The sequence below is a fragment of the Calidris pugnax genome, unplaced genomic scaffold (genome assembly GCF_001431845.1).
Source record: "Calidris pugnax isolate Ruff unplaced genomic scaffold, ASM143184v1 scaffold39, whole genome shotgun sequence".
Lineage (NCBI taxonomy): Eukaryota > Metazoa > Chordata > Aves > Charadriiformes > Scolopacidae > Calidris > Calidris pugnax.
The window spans coordinates 1500953-1518754 of record NW_015090828.1 but is presented as its reverse complement, the minus strand read 5'-3'; the positions used below and the strand labels follow the sequence as shown (position 1 = coordinate 1518754).

The window sequence follows — 17802 nt, the reverse complement described above, 5'->3', positions numbered from 1 at the left end:
AAATGAAAAATAAATCCAAGATGATAATTAAGCACAAAACAAGTTACCAAGATAAAAGACTGGAACAGGAAGAAGTCCCCAGATGTACAGCTGGGTACCGAAACAAGGCGGGTAAGGGACAGAAGCAGCTCCCAGTTAAAATTTCTGTTCATGTGTTTACACTTACTTGCAAGTTCTCCTTATAAAACTGAATCATAAAAAGCTCATAAATCATTACATAGAGTTTCTCATACACAATTACAGAGTCCTTAATTGAGTTTAATTAACCAAACTAAATTACAGCCATTTCCATTCAAGTAAACTTTAAAATGAACTGAACTACAGCAAACCTTTGTTTAAAACTTTAAGAATTTGACTCCACTTGAATTCCTGCGTACAAACTCTGCAAGTGTTCTAGAGAGTTTATTTGTATTTATGGTCATTGTGCATAAGAACAATTCCAAAGCATATCCCACACAGAAATCCAAGCACATAAACACATTCCCTTGACATTAATTATATATGGCCATTGAAGAATCACTTGGATTTTGATAACATATGCACTCTCATTATTTTTCTGAAAATTTAAGCATGATAATTGTGAATAATTCAAAAGTTATTCCATATTGTGATGTCTTAGAAGTTTGCAACATATTTTAACTAACTACCTACAGATTAGAAGAAGAATCTATCATCAATCTTGGCTGGTAAAATCATAACTTCAATAGTTAAAAATCAAAATGAAGAGGTCAGCTCCAGCTATGATATTTACAGGAATTTAGGGTCAAATCTGTGCACAGCCTGATCAGTCACAAAGTCACAAAGAATCAAATGGGCGTTTGAGCAGTTGCAAGCACATCTTTGTATTTTTCATATACAGCAGACTGGGAATAAAACAGGAATCCCAGAGGGGTTTGTATTCTTTACAAGAAGAATTAAGACAGAAGTTTTAATGAAACCTAATGCAATCATTTTTGGAAATGAAGACATGTGCCAAGTTAATAAAGCAAGAAAAACACAAACCTGACAATGATACTCAGAATAAGGGACAAGGGTAAACAAAGTATTAATGCAACCTTTCCTTTAATAGATATATTACTAAAGCAACAAAAATCGTTCCACCCCAGCAAAACTCTTTGTATTGCAAATACACTGATACGGTCCCAAGTATTTCAATCTATCCTTCAGATCAGTTTCAACTCCAATTTCACACACGCACTTTCAGGATGAGCCTTTACTTTAGAAAAATTTCTTCTGAAGTTCAGAAAGTACATTATATCAAGGCACTGTCAGCTTTTTGTTTAATGATGAGAACTTTTGAAGATAAATAATTTTCATTATCTTTTTGCCTAATAAAATACAAAGCATTCTTACCTAATATTTATACCACCTCCCTTCTGAATATGCTGACATTTTGACTGCAGGAGTTAAAAACCCAACAACTGTTAAGCCAAAGGTTGTGCTGCTCTGTGTGTGGAACATCATGGGAGGAGACCGCTAATCTACAGCTCTGTTTGCCATCACCCAGCTTTAGGGAGACAGAATATTAACACAGTGCAAATAGCAATGAAAATATTTGCAAAGTAACCAATTCCAGAGATGTCAATGGTAAAATAAAGAATTTCAGCACAGACTCCTCCGCAAAACATGATTAAACAGGCAAGTATTAAAAGTGACTTTAAGTAGTAATGGAGTGGAAATGGGCAGGTGGCACGTGTATATCTGTGAATTGCAGTACACTGCGAGTAGGCACACTTCTGAGTTGTGATTTAGCTGCTGTGTTACGATGGTGCAGGTAGAACAACTTGAGATGTCGAAGATCATAGAGCTTTCTCTAAAATAACATAGTCATGATTACGTACAGCTGATGGATTGACAAATAATACCAGTTATTTTCATCCTTTTGTTACCAATGCCAATACCAAAGGAGGAAGGTTCAAGATTAGAGGGATTTGGATCCTCTTCCTAATAAAGACTATGATGTTCAGCTTTAACACTTCTCCAGAGAGCTTCTTACTATGCTTTTTAATCAGCAAATCTACAAAAATAAGGTTTTGGATCCTGTACCAAGTTCATTGGCAGTGTGTGATATATGATTAATTCAGGCACCCCTGAGATAAATGGCATGATGCTTCCTCCTCTAAAGGCTGTGGCACAAAAAAAACCCCAAACACAATAACTAAAACAAACCACCACCCAAAAAAACACCCAGAAACCGACAAAACTTCTCACATGAAAGTATTTTCTTCAGTTGAAGAGCAACAGATCATCCTCAAGATTTTATAACAGATCCCTCCCCCAAAAAAATCCCCAACAATTCCTTCTCCTGCCTCCCTTGCTCACGCGCACAGTTAGAATGCTTACATTCTCCTGAAACTATCCAGCACAGGGGCATTGCCACTGGTACACTGGGCAGTAGTATGAGGCCATCTCTTTCCTGAAGATCAGAAAAATCTCAATTCTGTATCTTTTTAAAAACAAATTTAAGCAAAGGGAAAAGTAACGGTTATAAGCACAGCTTAAGTATCTTAAACCACAGCAAATGGAACCAAGAGCCCCTTACTTTCCAGCATCTGAATCTTCATGTGTACTTCCCTCCTCCTCTGGCAGCACAGGGGAATCTACTTGCCTTTTGCTGCTGCTACTGTTCTTTTCCTTTTCTTTCTTTTTTACAAAAAAGCCTTCTAGTAGTATGAGTTACATAGGTTACTAATTAAACTATGTGCATGCTATATTCTCCATTTCCAGTATTTTTGTGCTGCTCTGCTTATTCTTTGAATTCATTTATCTACAGCTACTGTTAATTTGAGGTAGGACAAGAAAAGGTTCCCCCTCCCTGCTCTGCGGTTTTGCCTATTTACTCTGTGGCTGCTGCAGGGATTCACAGCTGTCACCCTGTGAACTCCCATGCTCTGAAATGGTGATATTGAAGAAGCAGAAAAGGCAAATGTATGCAAAAGAGAGGCAGCAGCGCAGGGATTTAACCCCAGTCCTGTTTTGCCTTTAGTGATCCGGGAGGAAGCGCAGCGTACTGCAGGTGACAAATGAGAGGAGTCTAGCGCTGCCAGCGTAATCCAAGACACATCTGTTAAAAACAGAAATCACAGCAGGAGCGGTGTTGTCTGTGAGATACGCCTCCTCCAGAAAAAGGTCAATAGTGATGAGGACCGAGATATAGTGGCAGTACAATGCAGGGGTGTATCTGTCTTTAGCTTATCAAATTGCACTGAGCAATCTGACAGAGGCCAGTGAAGGGTGGCTTTATCAAAACCAGACAGATTGATTCAAAAATCACTCGAAAAGTTTGAGGGTTTTTTTTATAAGCCAACAATGTTATTCCATTCTCTGAAGCGATTCCTAGGACATTGCTGCTTTTACTCTACTGCTGAATTAAAAGCAATTAAAAGTGCTTTTAATGTGGCCATTCTGCAACAGAAAGCACTTACAAGTTTAAATCCAATTTTAAAAAATCTGGATATAAAAAGTGCTATGTGACATTAAAATAAGAACTTTTTAAGGTGAATAGCAAAGGGAAAGCACCAGCAACGGCTGAAATATGCAAATCTGGGTCTTGCTGCAAGGTTCAAAATTTTATTAAAATTGAATTGCAGCAAACGTAGAAAGTATGCACATTCATTCTGTTCAAGTGATTACTTTTGTATTTTCAGGTATGTGCTAATAAAAAAACCTAAAAATCTATTAGCATTACTAACTTGCAATTCTTCCCACACAGTTTGTTACAGCAATGTAATAAGTGTTAAAATATCATCAGGAATATATACTTCCTTCTCTTCCATAGTTCTGCCCACAGTGCAATAGGGCTTTCACAGATAAACACAAGCTGAAAGGATTTCAGTCAGACATTCACCAAAAGCAGACCTGGAAGGAAGCTTAAGAGGACAATGAATCCACCCTTTCCTGAAGTTCAATGGTACCCACATTATTTCTGATAAATGTTTGTCTAGATGTTTATTTAAAAAAAACAAACACATATACAAAAAGAACAACCCACAGGTTTCATCATTAATGACATTATTGTGATGCTATTACCATTCTTAACTGCCATACTCCTTCTGCAGAGCTGTTGCCTATCTTGTTTCTCTCCAGCCTCTATGTGAAGAGTTACCTTGAACACAACAACTTCACATTTGTCCCTCTTCAATTGCATTTGATTTCTCTCCAATCATTTCTTCAAGTTGTCAGTACTCTTTTAGATTGCAGTTGTGTCTTCCACAACACACCATCCTGCCCACTTATTAGGTGCTATTTAAAAAAGTAATAATAGACTTTCTATTCCCTCATTCAGAATGCTAACGAAAATACTGAGTAACACTGGAGCCAGGTTAGAGCGCTGCAATTTTAATAAACCTTTAATTTTGACAACAAACATAAGAGTGATGCTACTGTATTTTTCCAATCACTTGCTTTTTCGTTTCACATACACCGCATTTCACGACCTTGTTCATGGGGACTAGAACACCCTCTCCAAACAGAAGCAGAAAGGATGACTTAAAAAAAAAAAAAAAAAAAATCAATTACTTTGACACAGTGCAGAGTCAGATGGATTTCTTAAGAAAAAATTACTGTGTTAAAGGAAAAGAGGTTGACAAAGATTACGTGCTTAATGCTTCTTGGTGTACTTATTTTAGCATTTTGATCTGTGTATTTGCTATGCCATAAAAACCATGAGCTCCTCCTTGAGTTTAAAAAATAGTTTAAAAAAATGAAATCAAAATCCCTATCCAGAACAATCTTTTTTCCTATACTGACAAAGTGAGCACATACAAAAAGTCATTATGAGAAGAATAGTGGGGTCAGCTTGTAATATATTTTTGACTTCTACTGTTTGCACCTGTGTACACATTTTGTATTTTACACTTTTTCTTTCACTGCTGTTTCATTTTTAAAGTGTGAAATTCTCCTATAACTGCTTCTGTCTGAGAGGCTAACAAAAAACCCTTCCATAATCAGTTATTACTGCTGAAATATCCCCACAAGAGTCAAAATTGAAAAGAATTTAGAAAACAGGAAAGTATCCAATTCTGTAAGCTTTAGTAGGAACGAATCTTACCGCAGAGTAAGCACTGCACAGTGCTAGTCTGCATCAAAGGAGGATGTGGTACCTTATCTAAAACCTTAATATTTTAACATTATTTTTTATGAAGTGAATTAGCAGAAATTACTCTGTAGGTCTCTTTGAAAGTCATCATTCTTCCCACCCAGCCCCCTTTAGAGCTAAGAACACAATCCAAGTGTGTCAAAATGCTTCCGAAAGATAACTAGAAAACCGGATATGCCAAAAGAAACCATTGCAAGTGGACTAATAAAGTATTCCATTTCAGTGGTAACTTCTTGCTTTATATAAAGCACAAGACAAAATGAAGAGTTGTGTTAAAAAAACATAAATCCAAACACCTTTTCAAAAATGCTGGTATGTGACCTTTTAAAGCTTTTAAAAAGGTGTGTTCCATTGTCCTTCCAAGCCTATCAAAAACTAGTGTAATTTCACAAAACATTAAGACTTTAAAGGAATGGCTTTCTCCAAGTGTAACTGAAGTACAATTTGCATCCAGCTCTAACAATAGACAGCAATCTATTCCCTCCTGTTGGCGCTGTAATGGCAATAAAGCAAAACATGGCTTTTGTAACCAGACAGCAAATACAGCTTGTAAAACATCTACTCATCTCTCTCTCTTTCAAAGAGGCATTAGCTTCTGCTACTGTCCCTTATCTAATCCAAAAAGATCACAAATCACCTGTTATTACAAAAATTAAGCGCTTGTTTAGTCAAAAATGCTCTATTTGACACGTGAAGTACACTACTGTTATTCCTACTCCTCTTTTATCGTATCTAGACTCACCTGAATTCACATCAACAGTAAACTTCAGCACAGCTCAAGAATCAGTACAGTGATACCTGATAATTAATGGCACTGTTTGCATTGAGACTTCAAAAATATGTATTCAGCCTTTGTCACATAGTTTACATAAATAAATTATCTTTACATTGACATTTGCAGCAGAAAGACTTGTGATCAACTAAGGTGACAAGAAAATTAGCATCTAAATTCACTGTACAATTCACATTTTATGAAGGCACAGAAACCTTGGAAGGGCAGAAAAATTAAGGTAGCATCCAGTGTCTGGCAAGCCAAAACACAACGATACTGAGAACCCCTCACCTCAACAGTCTATCTGAACAGACTTCAAATCTAAGATAGTGTGAAAAAGGAATGAAAAGACGAAATCAGATGAATCTTTATAGAACAATAAAATTCTGAACTAATATAGAACGACATCACTCCTAGCAAATGATCTGGGAGGAATATTTGTGTTCCCTATTGCACACACTTAGAGAATCCAACATTAAATCTTTCAGGCTGCATTATTTATTACTTCAAACGACATAGACCTCTTCCATCAGACACATGGAAAGGAAAACTATCAGCCGTACGTAAAGACATGTTTTGCTCTAAGAGGTAGACTACAGCCGTTATGGTTGGTTCTTGGTATTGTGACACTGGACAACTGAAGAACAAAGATTTTGAGAAGTGTAACCTACTTTTGTAAGCCAGTTCCTTCAGTTGATACTCAGTTCAAGACTTTATCATGTCTAACTGAAAAGAAACAGCAAACTGCTTTACCCGCAATTACATTCATGAGTTTTTTCAGCAGAGGATTAGCAGCAACATAACCAAGAGCTAGGACCAGAATTAAAACCAGGAGGGTCGCTGAATAACCTATGCCCAAGCAACTACTGACATCAACCATTTCTGCCATGTTCTGAGACAGGATTCCAATAATTGATATATTTACATTTAGATAGTGTTAAATGCTTGCGTACTTTAAGAAAGAATTCAGAAGATGGACTGATTTGAAATGTTTTCTAACTCCTAATCCCTAATCCTTTGCCTAACCAATATTCTCCTTTAAAAATTATATATCTATGCCATGGGGACATTCAATTTTTTTTCCCCACAAGTGTCTCTCATAACTTGTCAGTAAACCAAGCCATTTTAGTACATATTATTCAACTCCATGTCTTAGAGCAATTGAAGAAATTCACTATCATTACATAAAATCCATTGACAGCTACTCATATGACTAGACAGCACTGGAGAAATATTGAAAGATCATGATAAATCACCGCCATCACAACAAACAACTTAAATAACTCTGTACAAGTCATTTAGTAAGTCACCAAAAAAGTAAAGATCTGAATACAAATCTAAAATACCCCGTTATATTAATTCCTATGACATTTCATCTATCAGAAAATAGTGTCTGTGGCCAGATTCTATCAGTTACAATCATACTTTAAAACACTCACACAACACATACATAAACAAGGCAAAAAAAATAAAAAATCAGTACAGACCAAGAAATGGAAGCATATTTCTACCTTATAAATTGTTTTTAAAAAAAAATAATTGTCTGACTTGAACCTTCACAGCAAAGAAAACCTAAAAACATTACAGCAGATAGAAAAGCCGTGCCTATAGCACTGTTTTAATCTGTATCACATGCAACACCTCATTAATGATGTTACCCAAACCGAATCCAACTACTTCCTATCATTGTTATCCTGCACAAGTTAAGACAGAATTATTTGATAACAGTGTGTGGGAGAAGTAAAACTGAACATTTATTTTCTGGTTAAGTTGGGATTGAAACAAGAGGTCTGTGAATTAACATTAAATTACTTTTCTTGCTTCTAGCGTGGGTCCCACACAATTACACATCTCTGCTAATTCAAACAAACTCCAAGAGAGAAAGGGAGAAAGGGGGAGGGAAGGTGCAAAGACCAGTAATTTGCCCTGCAAATAACAGCAAAAAAATTATAGTTATTTTACATGTGTTCATACTAATAGCAAAATACAGAGCTGTATAAAGGCATTACATATTGCAAGATAAAAACGTATCTTTTTTGAGACTTTTCTGTCTATTTAGAAGTCCATTATGACATCAAGAAAAGGAACTGAGATTGGGTGAATAAATTCACAGAAGCCAGAATTTTATTCTAATCTTCCTCTATGAAGCCTAAAGATGCACAAGTTTCCATAGTCAAATAATAATTAAAAAACCACAAACAACCTACAGTTCATTATCTCCAGAGACATTGGAATTTTATTTATTTATTGGTAAATTTTTTGTTCACTAGTTTGTTTACCTATTTTAAATCCTGTTATTTTATTATTTTTTCTTTGCCCCTTCCTGTTTTCATTCTCGAACACAAGCTGAATAAGATATATAGTGCAGGATTTTGAGCTTGAGACAAATTGCCTATCTCATTATTCACATTGAAATTTCCAGATCATTCGAATTACTATTTCACAAACTGGATGAGTTGATACTGAATGAAAATGTTTAATTATTAATTCTTCGTACTTAATAAATTTGTCACCGAATTGCATGTAATATCATGTAATTTTTTTTTAAACATAAAACATGTATACAGAAATACATGTATACAAAACACGTATACATGTACACAGAAAAACTTCAGTTTGCCAAAAGGCCCACAGGATTGACCCCAGAGCTCACAGAATGAGGGCACTGACTGTTTTACACAAAGAGGTGAGTAGCCAACCCCTGGATAATTTTACTTCATCCCCACTGCAAAGGTAGCCACCAGATTTAGATCTACAGTATGGATGAATATTCATTCTTCTTCTGTGTCTTAGCTATAACCAGTGTCTTCTAGTTATGGTTCCAAACACTTCCAGCTTGATAACCTCAGTGACTCTTTCTGATCCTGTCTCTTTCTGCGTTTGACCCAGGACACAAAGCGGGCCCTACAGAAATGACTAATGATTCTTTCTTTCAGCTTTTACTGCTGACACTAGCACTCATAACCCCTTTTATATCCATGAGCTTATAAAAGATTTGAAGCGCTGTGAGCAAGTAAAAATAATTTGTAATCACTGCAAATTTTCCGATTTTCCTGCAGTTTAAAATTTTATCTGCAGTCAGGAGAGCAACTTCTCCCAAAAGTGAGGGGGCAGGGTGGGGGTGGGGGGATAGACACCAAAATCTAAACCAGTGTTAGTTGGAAAGACTACTATACACGCTGTTTCAACAGCCATTCCAAAAGGCTTTGATTTGTTTCCTCATGTTTCCTACATCGACTATAATGGTAAACACCAATGAAACAAAGAATCACGCAGGGAGACATCAGCACATAAAGTGATTCAGGCCCCAGCATCACTTAATCCCTGAAGCTCTCACCATCTTCAGTAGGACATACTGCTGCCTGAACTTATAGGCTGGAAGGAAAAAAAACTCCCACAACCAACCCGCCAGGTGCCTAATTCAAGTGACCCACAGAGGATTCAGGAATTTCCATCAAGACGTGCTGGTTTGAAACAGTTAAGCCAAGGACGGTATTTTATGCATTTGCAATGAAAGAAAAAAGTCAAATACACACAGGTGAATTCTGACAAGCTTGGGAATTAGGACCAAGAGCAAGAGTGACAGCTGTGTTTGTACTCCTGGTCTGCAGCTAAAGAATGTCCTGTGTTGATGCTCAAGAATTTACCTGAAAATGCTTTCCCAAAAGTTTGCAATACATTCTTAGCAGTTCTCTGCATTTCTTCTGTTTCTTTTTATCCTCCACTTTTGCTGCTTTTTAAATCTCACTTTAATTCTTCCATACACTTTAATTAAACTCATTGAGCTTTTGAAGTTTTCTATTAAATAAAAGCATATCTTGCACACCAGGTGGGCAATTACAAGCACTGACTGCTCTGGTCTGCTGCTGAATTTTTCAAATTAGCTTGCCTAGATCTTATAAGAGTAGGAACACATCATTAGACAACATTCAAATTCAAAGGAGGCATTAGGAAAAGTGAAACAACTGCATTTCACTTATTTTTAAGATGTAAACAGAACTGATGATACAGCCACTTACAAGTTTTTGAGTAAAAAAAAAAAAAAAAAAAAAAAAAAGAACCCCCCCCAAAAAACACAACAAAAAACCACACAAGGCAAGGTAAAAGAGAAACAGAAGTCCAAGTGGCTTTTATCCACTACTGTGGCTAAAGAAATAGTCCTAATCTTAAAGCGCACAAGGAATTCAAAAGACTTTGGTGAGGAAAAGAAAGAAGTGGACAGGTTTTTAGAAAAAAAAAAAAAAAAAAAAAGAAGTGAACGCCAATAAGATATGTGGAATAAGTTTGCAGAACTGCAGTATTTTGACTGCTACATTTAAAGACCTAGTTATTGCTTCCCTCTGCTTCCTGCAGAATTTTTTGGCAACAAGACTACTATAGTCAAATGAGCTACCTACCAAAAGAAGCTAACTCAATCTAGTAATTGATGCCTAATAAATAAGGATTGAACCAAACAAAAATTAGCACATACTGTGTGCTGTGTCAGCAATTCATTGGGCCAACATGACAAACCCTTTCTGCCAAGACAGGCAGAAAATCAGCTTCAATGGACCTCATTGAGCAAAATTAAGCTGCAAGCTGTTTACATATCCTTTGTTTCTTTTGGTTGGACAAACAATGCCAGCATCTCACTTGACATTTGTCTTAGGTCACAGAATCATAGAATAGTTTGGGTTGGAAGGGCCTCCAAAGGTCATCTAGTCCAACCTTCCCTGCAATGAGGTCTTATTAAAACAAGTATCCAGCTATTGATACCGAGCATTAGCTGATACACAGCTGAGAACTTCAGGAAGAGACAGAAAATTCATGGCTACTCATACAGGCATAGTCTCTTAATCTCAGTTTCTTCACCCCTGTAAGATTGATTATATCATGTACAAAATTGTTAGAAACAAGGTGTAGAAGTCCAGAGCCATAGCGATCAACACCCTTAGACAACCAGCCAAAACCTTCACAGGGGAGTGGCAAAAGCTGACATTTATGTAAACGTGTTCCAGCTCTTGGGACCTACAATCCTGCATGGATGTGCATTTCTGATGAGGCTGGACATGAACACATGACATCTCAGTCAGGCAACAAAACTGTTAGCTGCTCTGAAAGATTACTTCTAAACTGAAATGAACGTAAAAACTGCAAGGATGTGTGGAATATAAGGATATCTGGTTACTGGCAAATCCAGAAAAAGACAAAAGACAGGAAAAGTAATAAATTAACCACCCAGCTGCACAAACCTTAAGGACGGGAGGACAGAGGTGACAGGGCAGTGATGGTGCTGCTTTCAGAGCTCTCTCTGTTGATGTGCGTGGCTGTGAAGTGTATGTGCCCACCTGTATCTCTGGAGACTGTGCTCAGCCTTGTTACTGGCTGGACCTAAAAATGGCAATGGCAAAAGGACCAAATTCTGTGCAAATCACAGAATCTAGTCATACTGTCCAAAGACCTCTACCTGAAAGCAGCTCCTCAAGTGGCATGGCAGAACTTTTTAGCTTCCTTTCCTGTTGCCTTCAGAGAGAGCACAGTCGATAAAATACAAGGATGGACACTGATGGCAATTGTTAAATTGGCTTTTCATGGTAATAAGGGACTCTGCAATCAATTTGAGTTACAACAGGCTGCTCTAAATTAAGCAGTGTGACACAGTTCAGCTGAAGTTTCTCCACACACAACTGATTGCATTAGCAACATTACATCCTTAAACAGAGAGCAGCCTTTCTCAAGGTACTGCTGTAATTATAAATACCTCTCATGCTGGGAACAAATTTACTTACCAATACTCTCCAAGCAGTTCTTTAAATCTTAAAAATAGATGACTAAATCAAGCGGTCATTCAAGCAGCTTATCCTATTAATCATGAGGAGGGAAAGATCTTATGATTTAGAATCAAAACTAAAAATAATTTTCTCTCAAAGCCCAAAACAATTCACCTGAACATCCTTAAAGGAAACATAAGAATGAGACAGTTTATAGTAGCTTTGGACAAACCTACTGGGGTTTGGATGCTGATTGCATTTGTCTTGTGTGACCGCATTATTTCTTCTCAAACTCCTTCACAACGGATAATTAAGGAACAAGTCTTTTCAAAGTATAGATTATTTGTGTGCATCTTGTGGCCCCTCTGGTTGAATGGGATACAGATCTACCAAGCTCCTCCTCTTTTATTTTTTTTTTAAACACTTCCATAAATGCAAAAAAAAAAAAATCCAGAGTTTTTACAGAAAATCTGGCTGAACTTATTTGGGACTACTTATTACAAACTCACTTTCAAGCAATCCCTGTCTTTTTATATGGTCTCATTGGATTTCCTAGTGACTGAATTTACGGGGAAAAAAATCAAGCATATGTATCTCTGACGTGTGATCATATCTATTTGGTTTGTCAAGCAATATGATACCTATAGTCCCACCATTATTTATAGAATAATTTTTGTATAGATCTTCTATATGGAACTCTTACTGAAACTACTGGAAAGACAAGTTCTGAAAATAGATGAAAGGTCCAAAGATTTACTTACAAATCATTCAATTCCTACTAATAATTTGCTGAAGGAGACTTCCACAGAGTTAAATTCTAAAAATTATTAGACCTGTTTAGGACATGTTAAAAATAAGAAACATTCTACATTACTGAATTCCATTTCAAGAGAAACTTGATGATATTCAAAGCACCTTTTCTTTTTCTCTGCTCATGCTGTCTAGATCACCTTCAATATCTATCATGTTATCTCCATTACCTTCAATACCTGTCCTGATACATTTCCAAGAAAGCTAATTTGCCTTTGTTGCATACCCCCATCCAAGCAAAATAGCAAAGCTTATGGAAGGGATTTAGAATTTAATAAGCACAATAGAATCTCATAAGGAGGCATTAATTGGGATACAGATGACCCCATAGCACTGTATTACACTCTATAACACATGTGATTTACCCTAAATCTTTATAACATAAAACAGATTTAAACATTATTTTCTTAACATTTGTCTCCTTAAAAGGCTACATAGAAATGACAACAGCAATTAAAATTACATAATATTCTGCATAATAATAATAATAACCTTCTAAACTAACAGATATAGGAAAAATCAAAATTGCACATTACTTTTGAAAAGAGCATTTAACAAGGTACGTGTCACATGATTCTTGTGGAATAGACACATTTAGAATGTTTGTCTTTAAACCATTTCCAACTCAGCCATGGTTGGCTGTTACAACAGGATAATTTGCCCTTTTCAAACCACCAAGCTTCTACTGTTTTTTATATCTGTTTTTTCTTAAGTCAATTGCCCTATATGGTCTGCTGAGCTTTTTAATTCCTAGGCTCAGTGACTGCAAAGTAAGTAATGTAAACTGTTCTCATGGGAAGTTTTGAAAGCCACACCATGATATGTGCTGAATTTACCCAAATGATAACGGGTGACGACTCACATCAGCACTAATCCTAAATCATTTAAGTGTCCTTACAATAAGGGTTAGGCAACACGTGGGCATTATGCAATCCCAGAGAGTGAGGCTGAATTTCTATCAGGACAGATAAACAGTGAGATTCATATGTGTATACCTGTGGGTACATACACAAACACACAGAAAAGACTCATCCACCTGTGTTAGAAGAGAGGTGTACTTTCTACAGTGTTTCTAACTATATTTAGAGTGTCAAATTTGATGTGATTTACAAAAGCAGCCAGGAACACATAGATCATACCAAAGGTAAACGGATTCGTTTATTTCTAATCAGCTCTAATAAGACCCTAAGACTTTTGAAATGGAATACAGCCTTTGGCTGGTTTGGGATATTTTTTCCTCTACGCAAGTGAAGTTTTCAGACCTGATTTTCATAAGTAATACACACTGCTTAAGTCAGAGAACGTTAAAAATGACAGCCTTATAAACTGGCTAAAACTTTGGCTTTGTACTTACACTCTTCTCATGTAAAACTTACCAATTTTTCTACTGATAAATGGGAAAAGCTATAAAAAAAAACCCTATAATTTTCTATTTTGAAATAATTATTTCCTGCATGATTATCTAAAGGTTTTGGTCAGCATACACATTAGTGCTGCATTCTTCATTTCATTTCTAATTGTTTTTTCTCCATTTCACATTTAAAAGTATGTGCAAATATAATTCTAGCTTGTTTTCCTAATTATTGTAGCCTGTCATTACAAAGAAGGATTAAATGAACTAATGCCTTCTATGTTTACTTCAATTTTAACTGTAGATTTATGTGAGAAAACTATTGAGAAATATTTTTCTTGTAATTTATTCCATACATTCTGAGATTTATATTTATTTCCAACTCTTACCTGTTATATCAAAACACACAAAAAAATAATCAATATTGTCTTGATGTATCTTACAGTGACAGAGAAAAATATTTAGGTGAGATATTTGGAATTATAAACTCAGAACTAACACACTTTAAGGGACAAGAAAGTGTAAAAAATATAAAGCCTTTTACAGCTACAAGCCCTCTTCAGTGGGACTTGATTTTGGGGGCCTCACTGGTGTGATGAGATCAAAGGTAGAAACTGCTCCATGGCAGGATAGGATAGGGAGATCACTTTTGAAAGCACCTTTGTATGAAGATTTGCAGCTTTATAGAGTAAGACTATAGCAAAATAAAGGGTGTATTTGACTGTCACTAGATAAACAAAAGCACTGCTGAAATGAGTTCTCATCAGGATATAACAAAGAGCAAATCACTCCTTAGAATTTCCTCCAGCTCTTATTTTAAATGGATTTCAAAAGAGAATCAAAATGAGCATATCTAAAAAGAAGTCAAACCTTACTTGGAGGCAGCTTAGAGGTTTCTCACAGACAACATGCAAAAGCTGACAGAAAGCCCTCTGCCCTATTTACTGCAGAATTTGGAGGCTTAAAGTACTTACGCTGCTTTTATGAAGCACAGAACATGAAACTTTCATCTAGCTATAGTCTTTAGGCTACACACTGTGATAAGATTGAAGGAAAGGTGGCCTGGACGAAAATCGATTCTTTTTGCTTGCAGCCAAATTTACTATAGTGAATGAAAGCTAGAACATATTGACATTTCTGGCAGAAAGTTTAAAAAAAAAGCTGAAGAAAATAGAGACTTTTCATTCTATTATGAGCTGAGCAGCTGAGGACAGCACATATAGAAACAAAAAATCATTACTGAAACAGATCACAGGGGAAGCAATTTGAAGATATTAATTTTGCACCAAAACAATATTTTCAGTGCAAGAAATCCAAGGTGGGCTTGTTCCTTCCCTCGTTTGAGAAGATGAACAAGATCCTGCAAATTAATGAAGCAATCTGTAACAGATCAGAGCCGGACACCACGCGAAGGAGTTCTGTGTAGATGTCTTCATAACTACATGGAAGTAACTAACTATACCTGAACCTGCTAGGAAACAGGGCTGATGGCTTTACAGGCTACATTTCTTGAAAACTACAATGTAAATAGAAATTGATTCTCAGTTAAATAATGTCCTCTCTTGCGCTCCTGGTTATGTACAGCAAGGGCAGAGTACTCAGCTGTACTCACCTACTCTGGCTGTGACTGACAGTTCAGGAATACTGCACAGAGTAATGGAAAGAGGCAAAGAGCTTTGATCTAATATTGCCATTATCTAATATTGCAAACATCAACCTCTGAATCACATACACGGTAGTAAGAGTTGTTTTAAAATCATAAAAACAATTAAAATATAATTATAATGAATGTTCAAGTGTTCGAATTTAATTAGCCTACACCTGGTTTTACTACATCAAATTTCTTTTAATGTTTTATATATTAAAAGCAATTATGAAATTACAAGCAATACAGTAGGGGAAAAAAATCTTTTATCAGAAACAAATTGTATTTGTTTACAAGTCTTCTTACAGTAACTGCATTTACAATGCTTATATTGAGCAACACCTGCCCTTGCCAACTTTTAGGATAGGCTTAATAACTTTTGGCTGATAAAAAAGGGAGAGAGAGGATAATCATGGAATATTTTGAGAACTGAGTACATTCATTACAAACCCTCAATCTGAGCACAAAGAAGGTATAAGCAAAGCTGTAAGGTAAGATGTTCTTGACCATAAAACCAGAAGAAACAGCTCTGCTTACCAACTCCAACATGCAGGTGAGGGATGACATGGTCAGTGAAGAGGAATACAGAGTGACAGGATGCAATATCCTTTGTAACCAAACTATATCTAATTCAAGACATAAACGGAATCTAGCATTATTCCATTGGACCTGGAAGGAATTATGCTGGAAAAAGAACAAGGAGACTAGTGCATACAAATGCAGAAGCACCTGTGTCCATCTCCAGATGGGATGACCCTGGCCACTGCTCAAGCTTTGCCACTGTGCTGTTTCCCGTCACACCTCTAAGTGACACGGCCAAAGGCGATTTATCCGGATCTCTCACTTTCAGACACATCCTTTTGTGAATTATGTCTGTCCACTCTTGCAGCTGAGGTGACTTTTCTCCACATGTACACTCCTCTCGTGAACACCGAGCTCTTTGGCTGAACAGCTCCAACACAGAGCCATATGCACCAGCAGCAACGGGGACAAAATGAAACCAAGCCTTCTGTTTGCTTTAACCTTCTTCCCCACCCACACAATGCAACGCCACATGTCCCCTAGCACGTGGCAAACCCCATCCAGGAGACATCTCAACACACTTTCCATCTCACACCAGCTATCTTCCTGGGACTGCTCTTACCTCAAACAACCTGGATTTTGGCAGGCTGCTTATCCTGTGCCCGGGACTGATGTGCAAGGTGGCCCCAAGCTGCACTACTACTGCCAAATCAAAGCAGGCAATGTGATCCCACCAGCAAGTCTAACTGGCTTCCTTGCTGATGATGTACAATTAAAATTAAAGCTACAATAGACTTAACAGCCACTTAAAACTTAGGCTTCCGGGATCCTCACCACTTTATATTTTAAAGCAGACTTTAAATGACAAGAAGAAAGTTTCATGAAGAGCCTACCTAGAGTGAACCTGTACTGCGACCTACATTTATGAATCATTTTAAGTGATATGGTATCAACAGACCACCAGTTGGAGTGAAAAAATTTACTTCACAGTAAAGACCAGGTAGTTAAACTAGAGCTCCTAATAAAAGTATTTTCCATAAAAATACAAAAATGTATTGCACAGCATTTTCAAAAGGCAAAAATCCAGAAGACAACAAGCTTGATAAAGTAATATAAAAAGGTACCAGTACAAAGATTCCAAATTAATGTCCCGGTAAGAAGAAGAAAACAAAGACAATGTAATAGAAGTATTGTTCAACAAGTATTGACACGTGGCTTTTTTTTTTCCAGTATCACTTGACCAGCATTGCTCTGTATACCAGTAAGCACTCACTTCTCATACTTGGAGTCTGGCAACAGCAGATTTTGCACAAACTAATGTCGGGCTTTGAAGCTAGAAGAAATAATTCCCCAACTCCTACAGCTTGAGCAGGCTGTTTGAGATGACTGGTGGCTTTTAACATCAGGAGGAGACAAAGGAGCACATTTCCCTAACTAAAAGACATGGTCACTATGCAAGAGAGAACCCAATGACAGGCATTGACACCAACTGTAGAAGCTTGGAGGAAAATGGGAAAGAAAGAATCAACAAGAGGGAAACGCAAGAGGCCAATGTATTACTTCCCTGATCCCCTTCCCCTCTCCCTTCCTCTATTCCCTCAATAAAACATGCATATTTAAATACTGGAAAGAATTACCTCTACATGTGTTTCTTTCATCAGTCTGGCACATGCTGTGTGTAAGATAATAAGGAGAATGAATACATTTTCCTCCTGCCAGATGTGATCTGGAGTCAGAAACACCTCAGCCACAAATAAGTTCTACCAGCTCTGCAGGAATCCTTTATTTTATTTTTAAGTGACTTAAGTAATCTGAAAATTATTTGCATCCACAAATTTTCAATCACTGAATGGT

General features: G+C 36.8%; 1 protein-coding gene across 1 annotated transcript in view; it reads right to left on the bottom strand.

Moving 5' to 3' along the window:
• Positions 1 to 17802, bottom strand: part of NRG3 (neuregulin 3) — a 570166-nt gene that overhangs the window by 274193 nt on the left and 278171 nt on the right. The window lies entirely within an intron of this gene.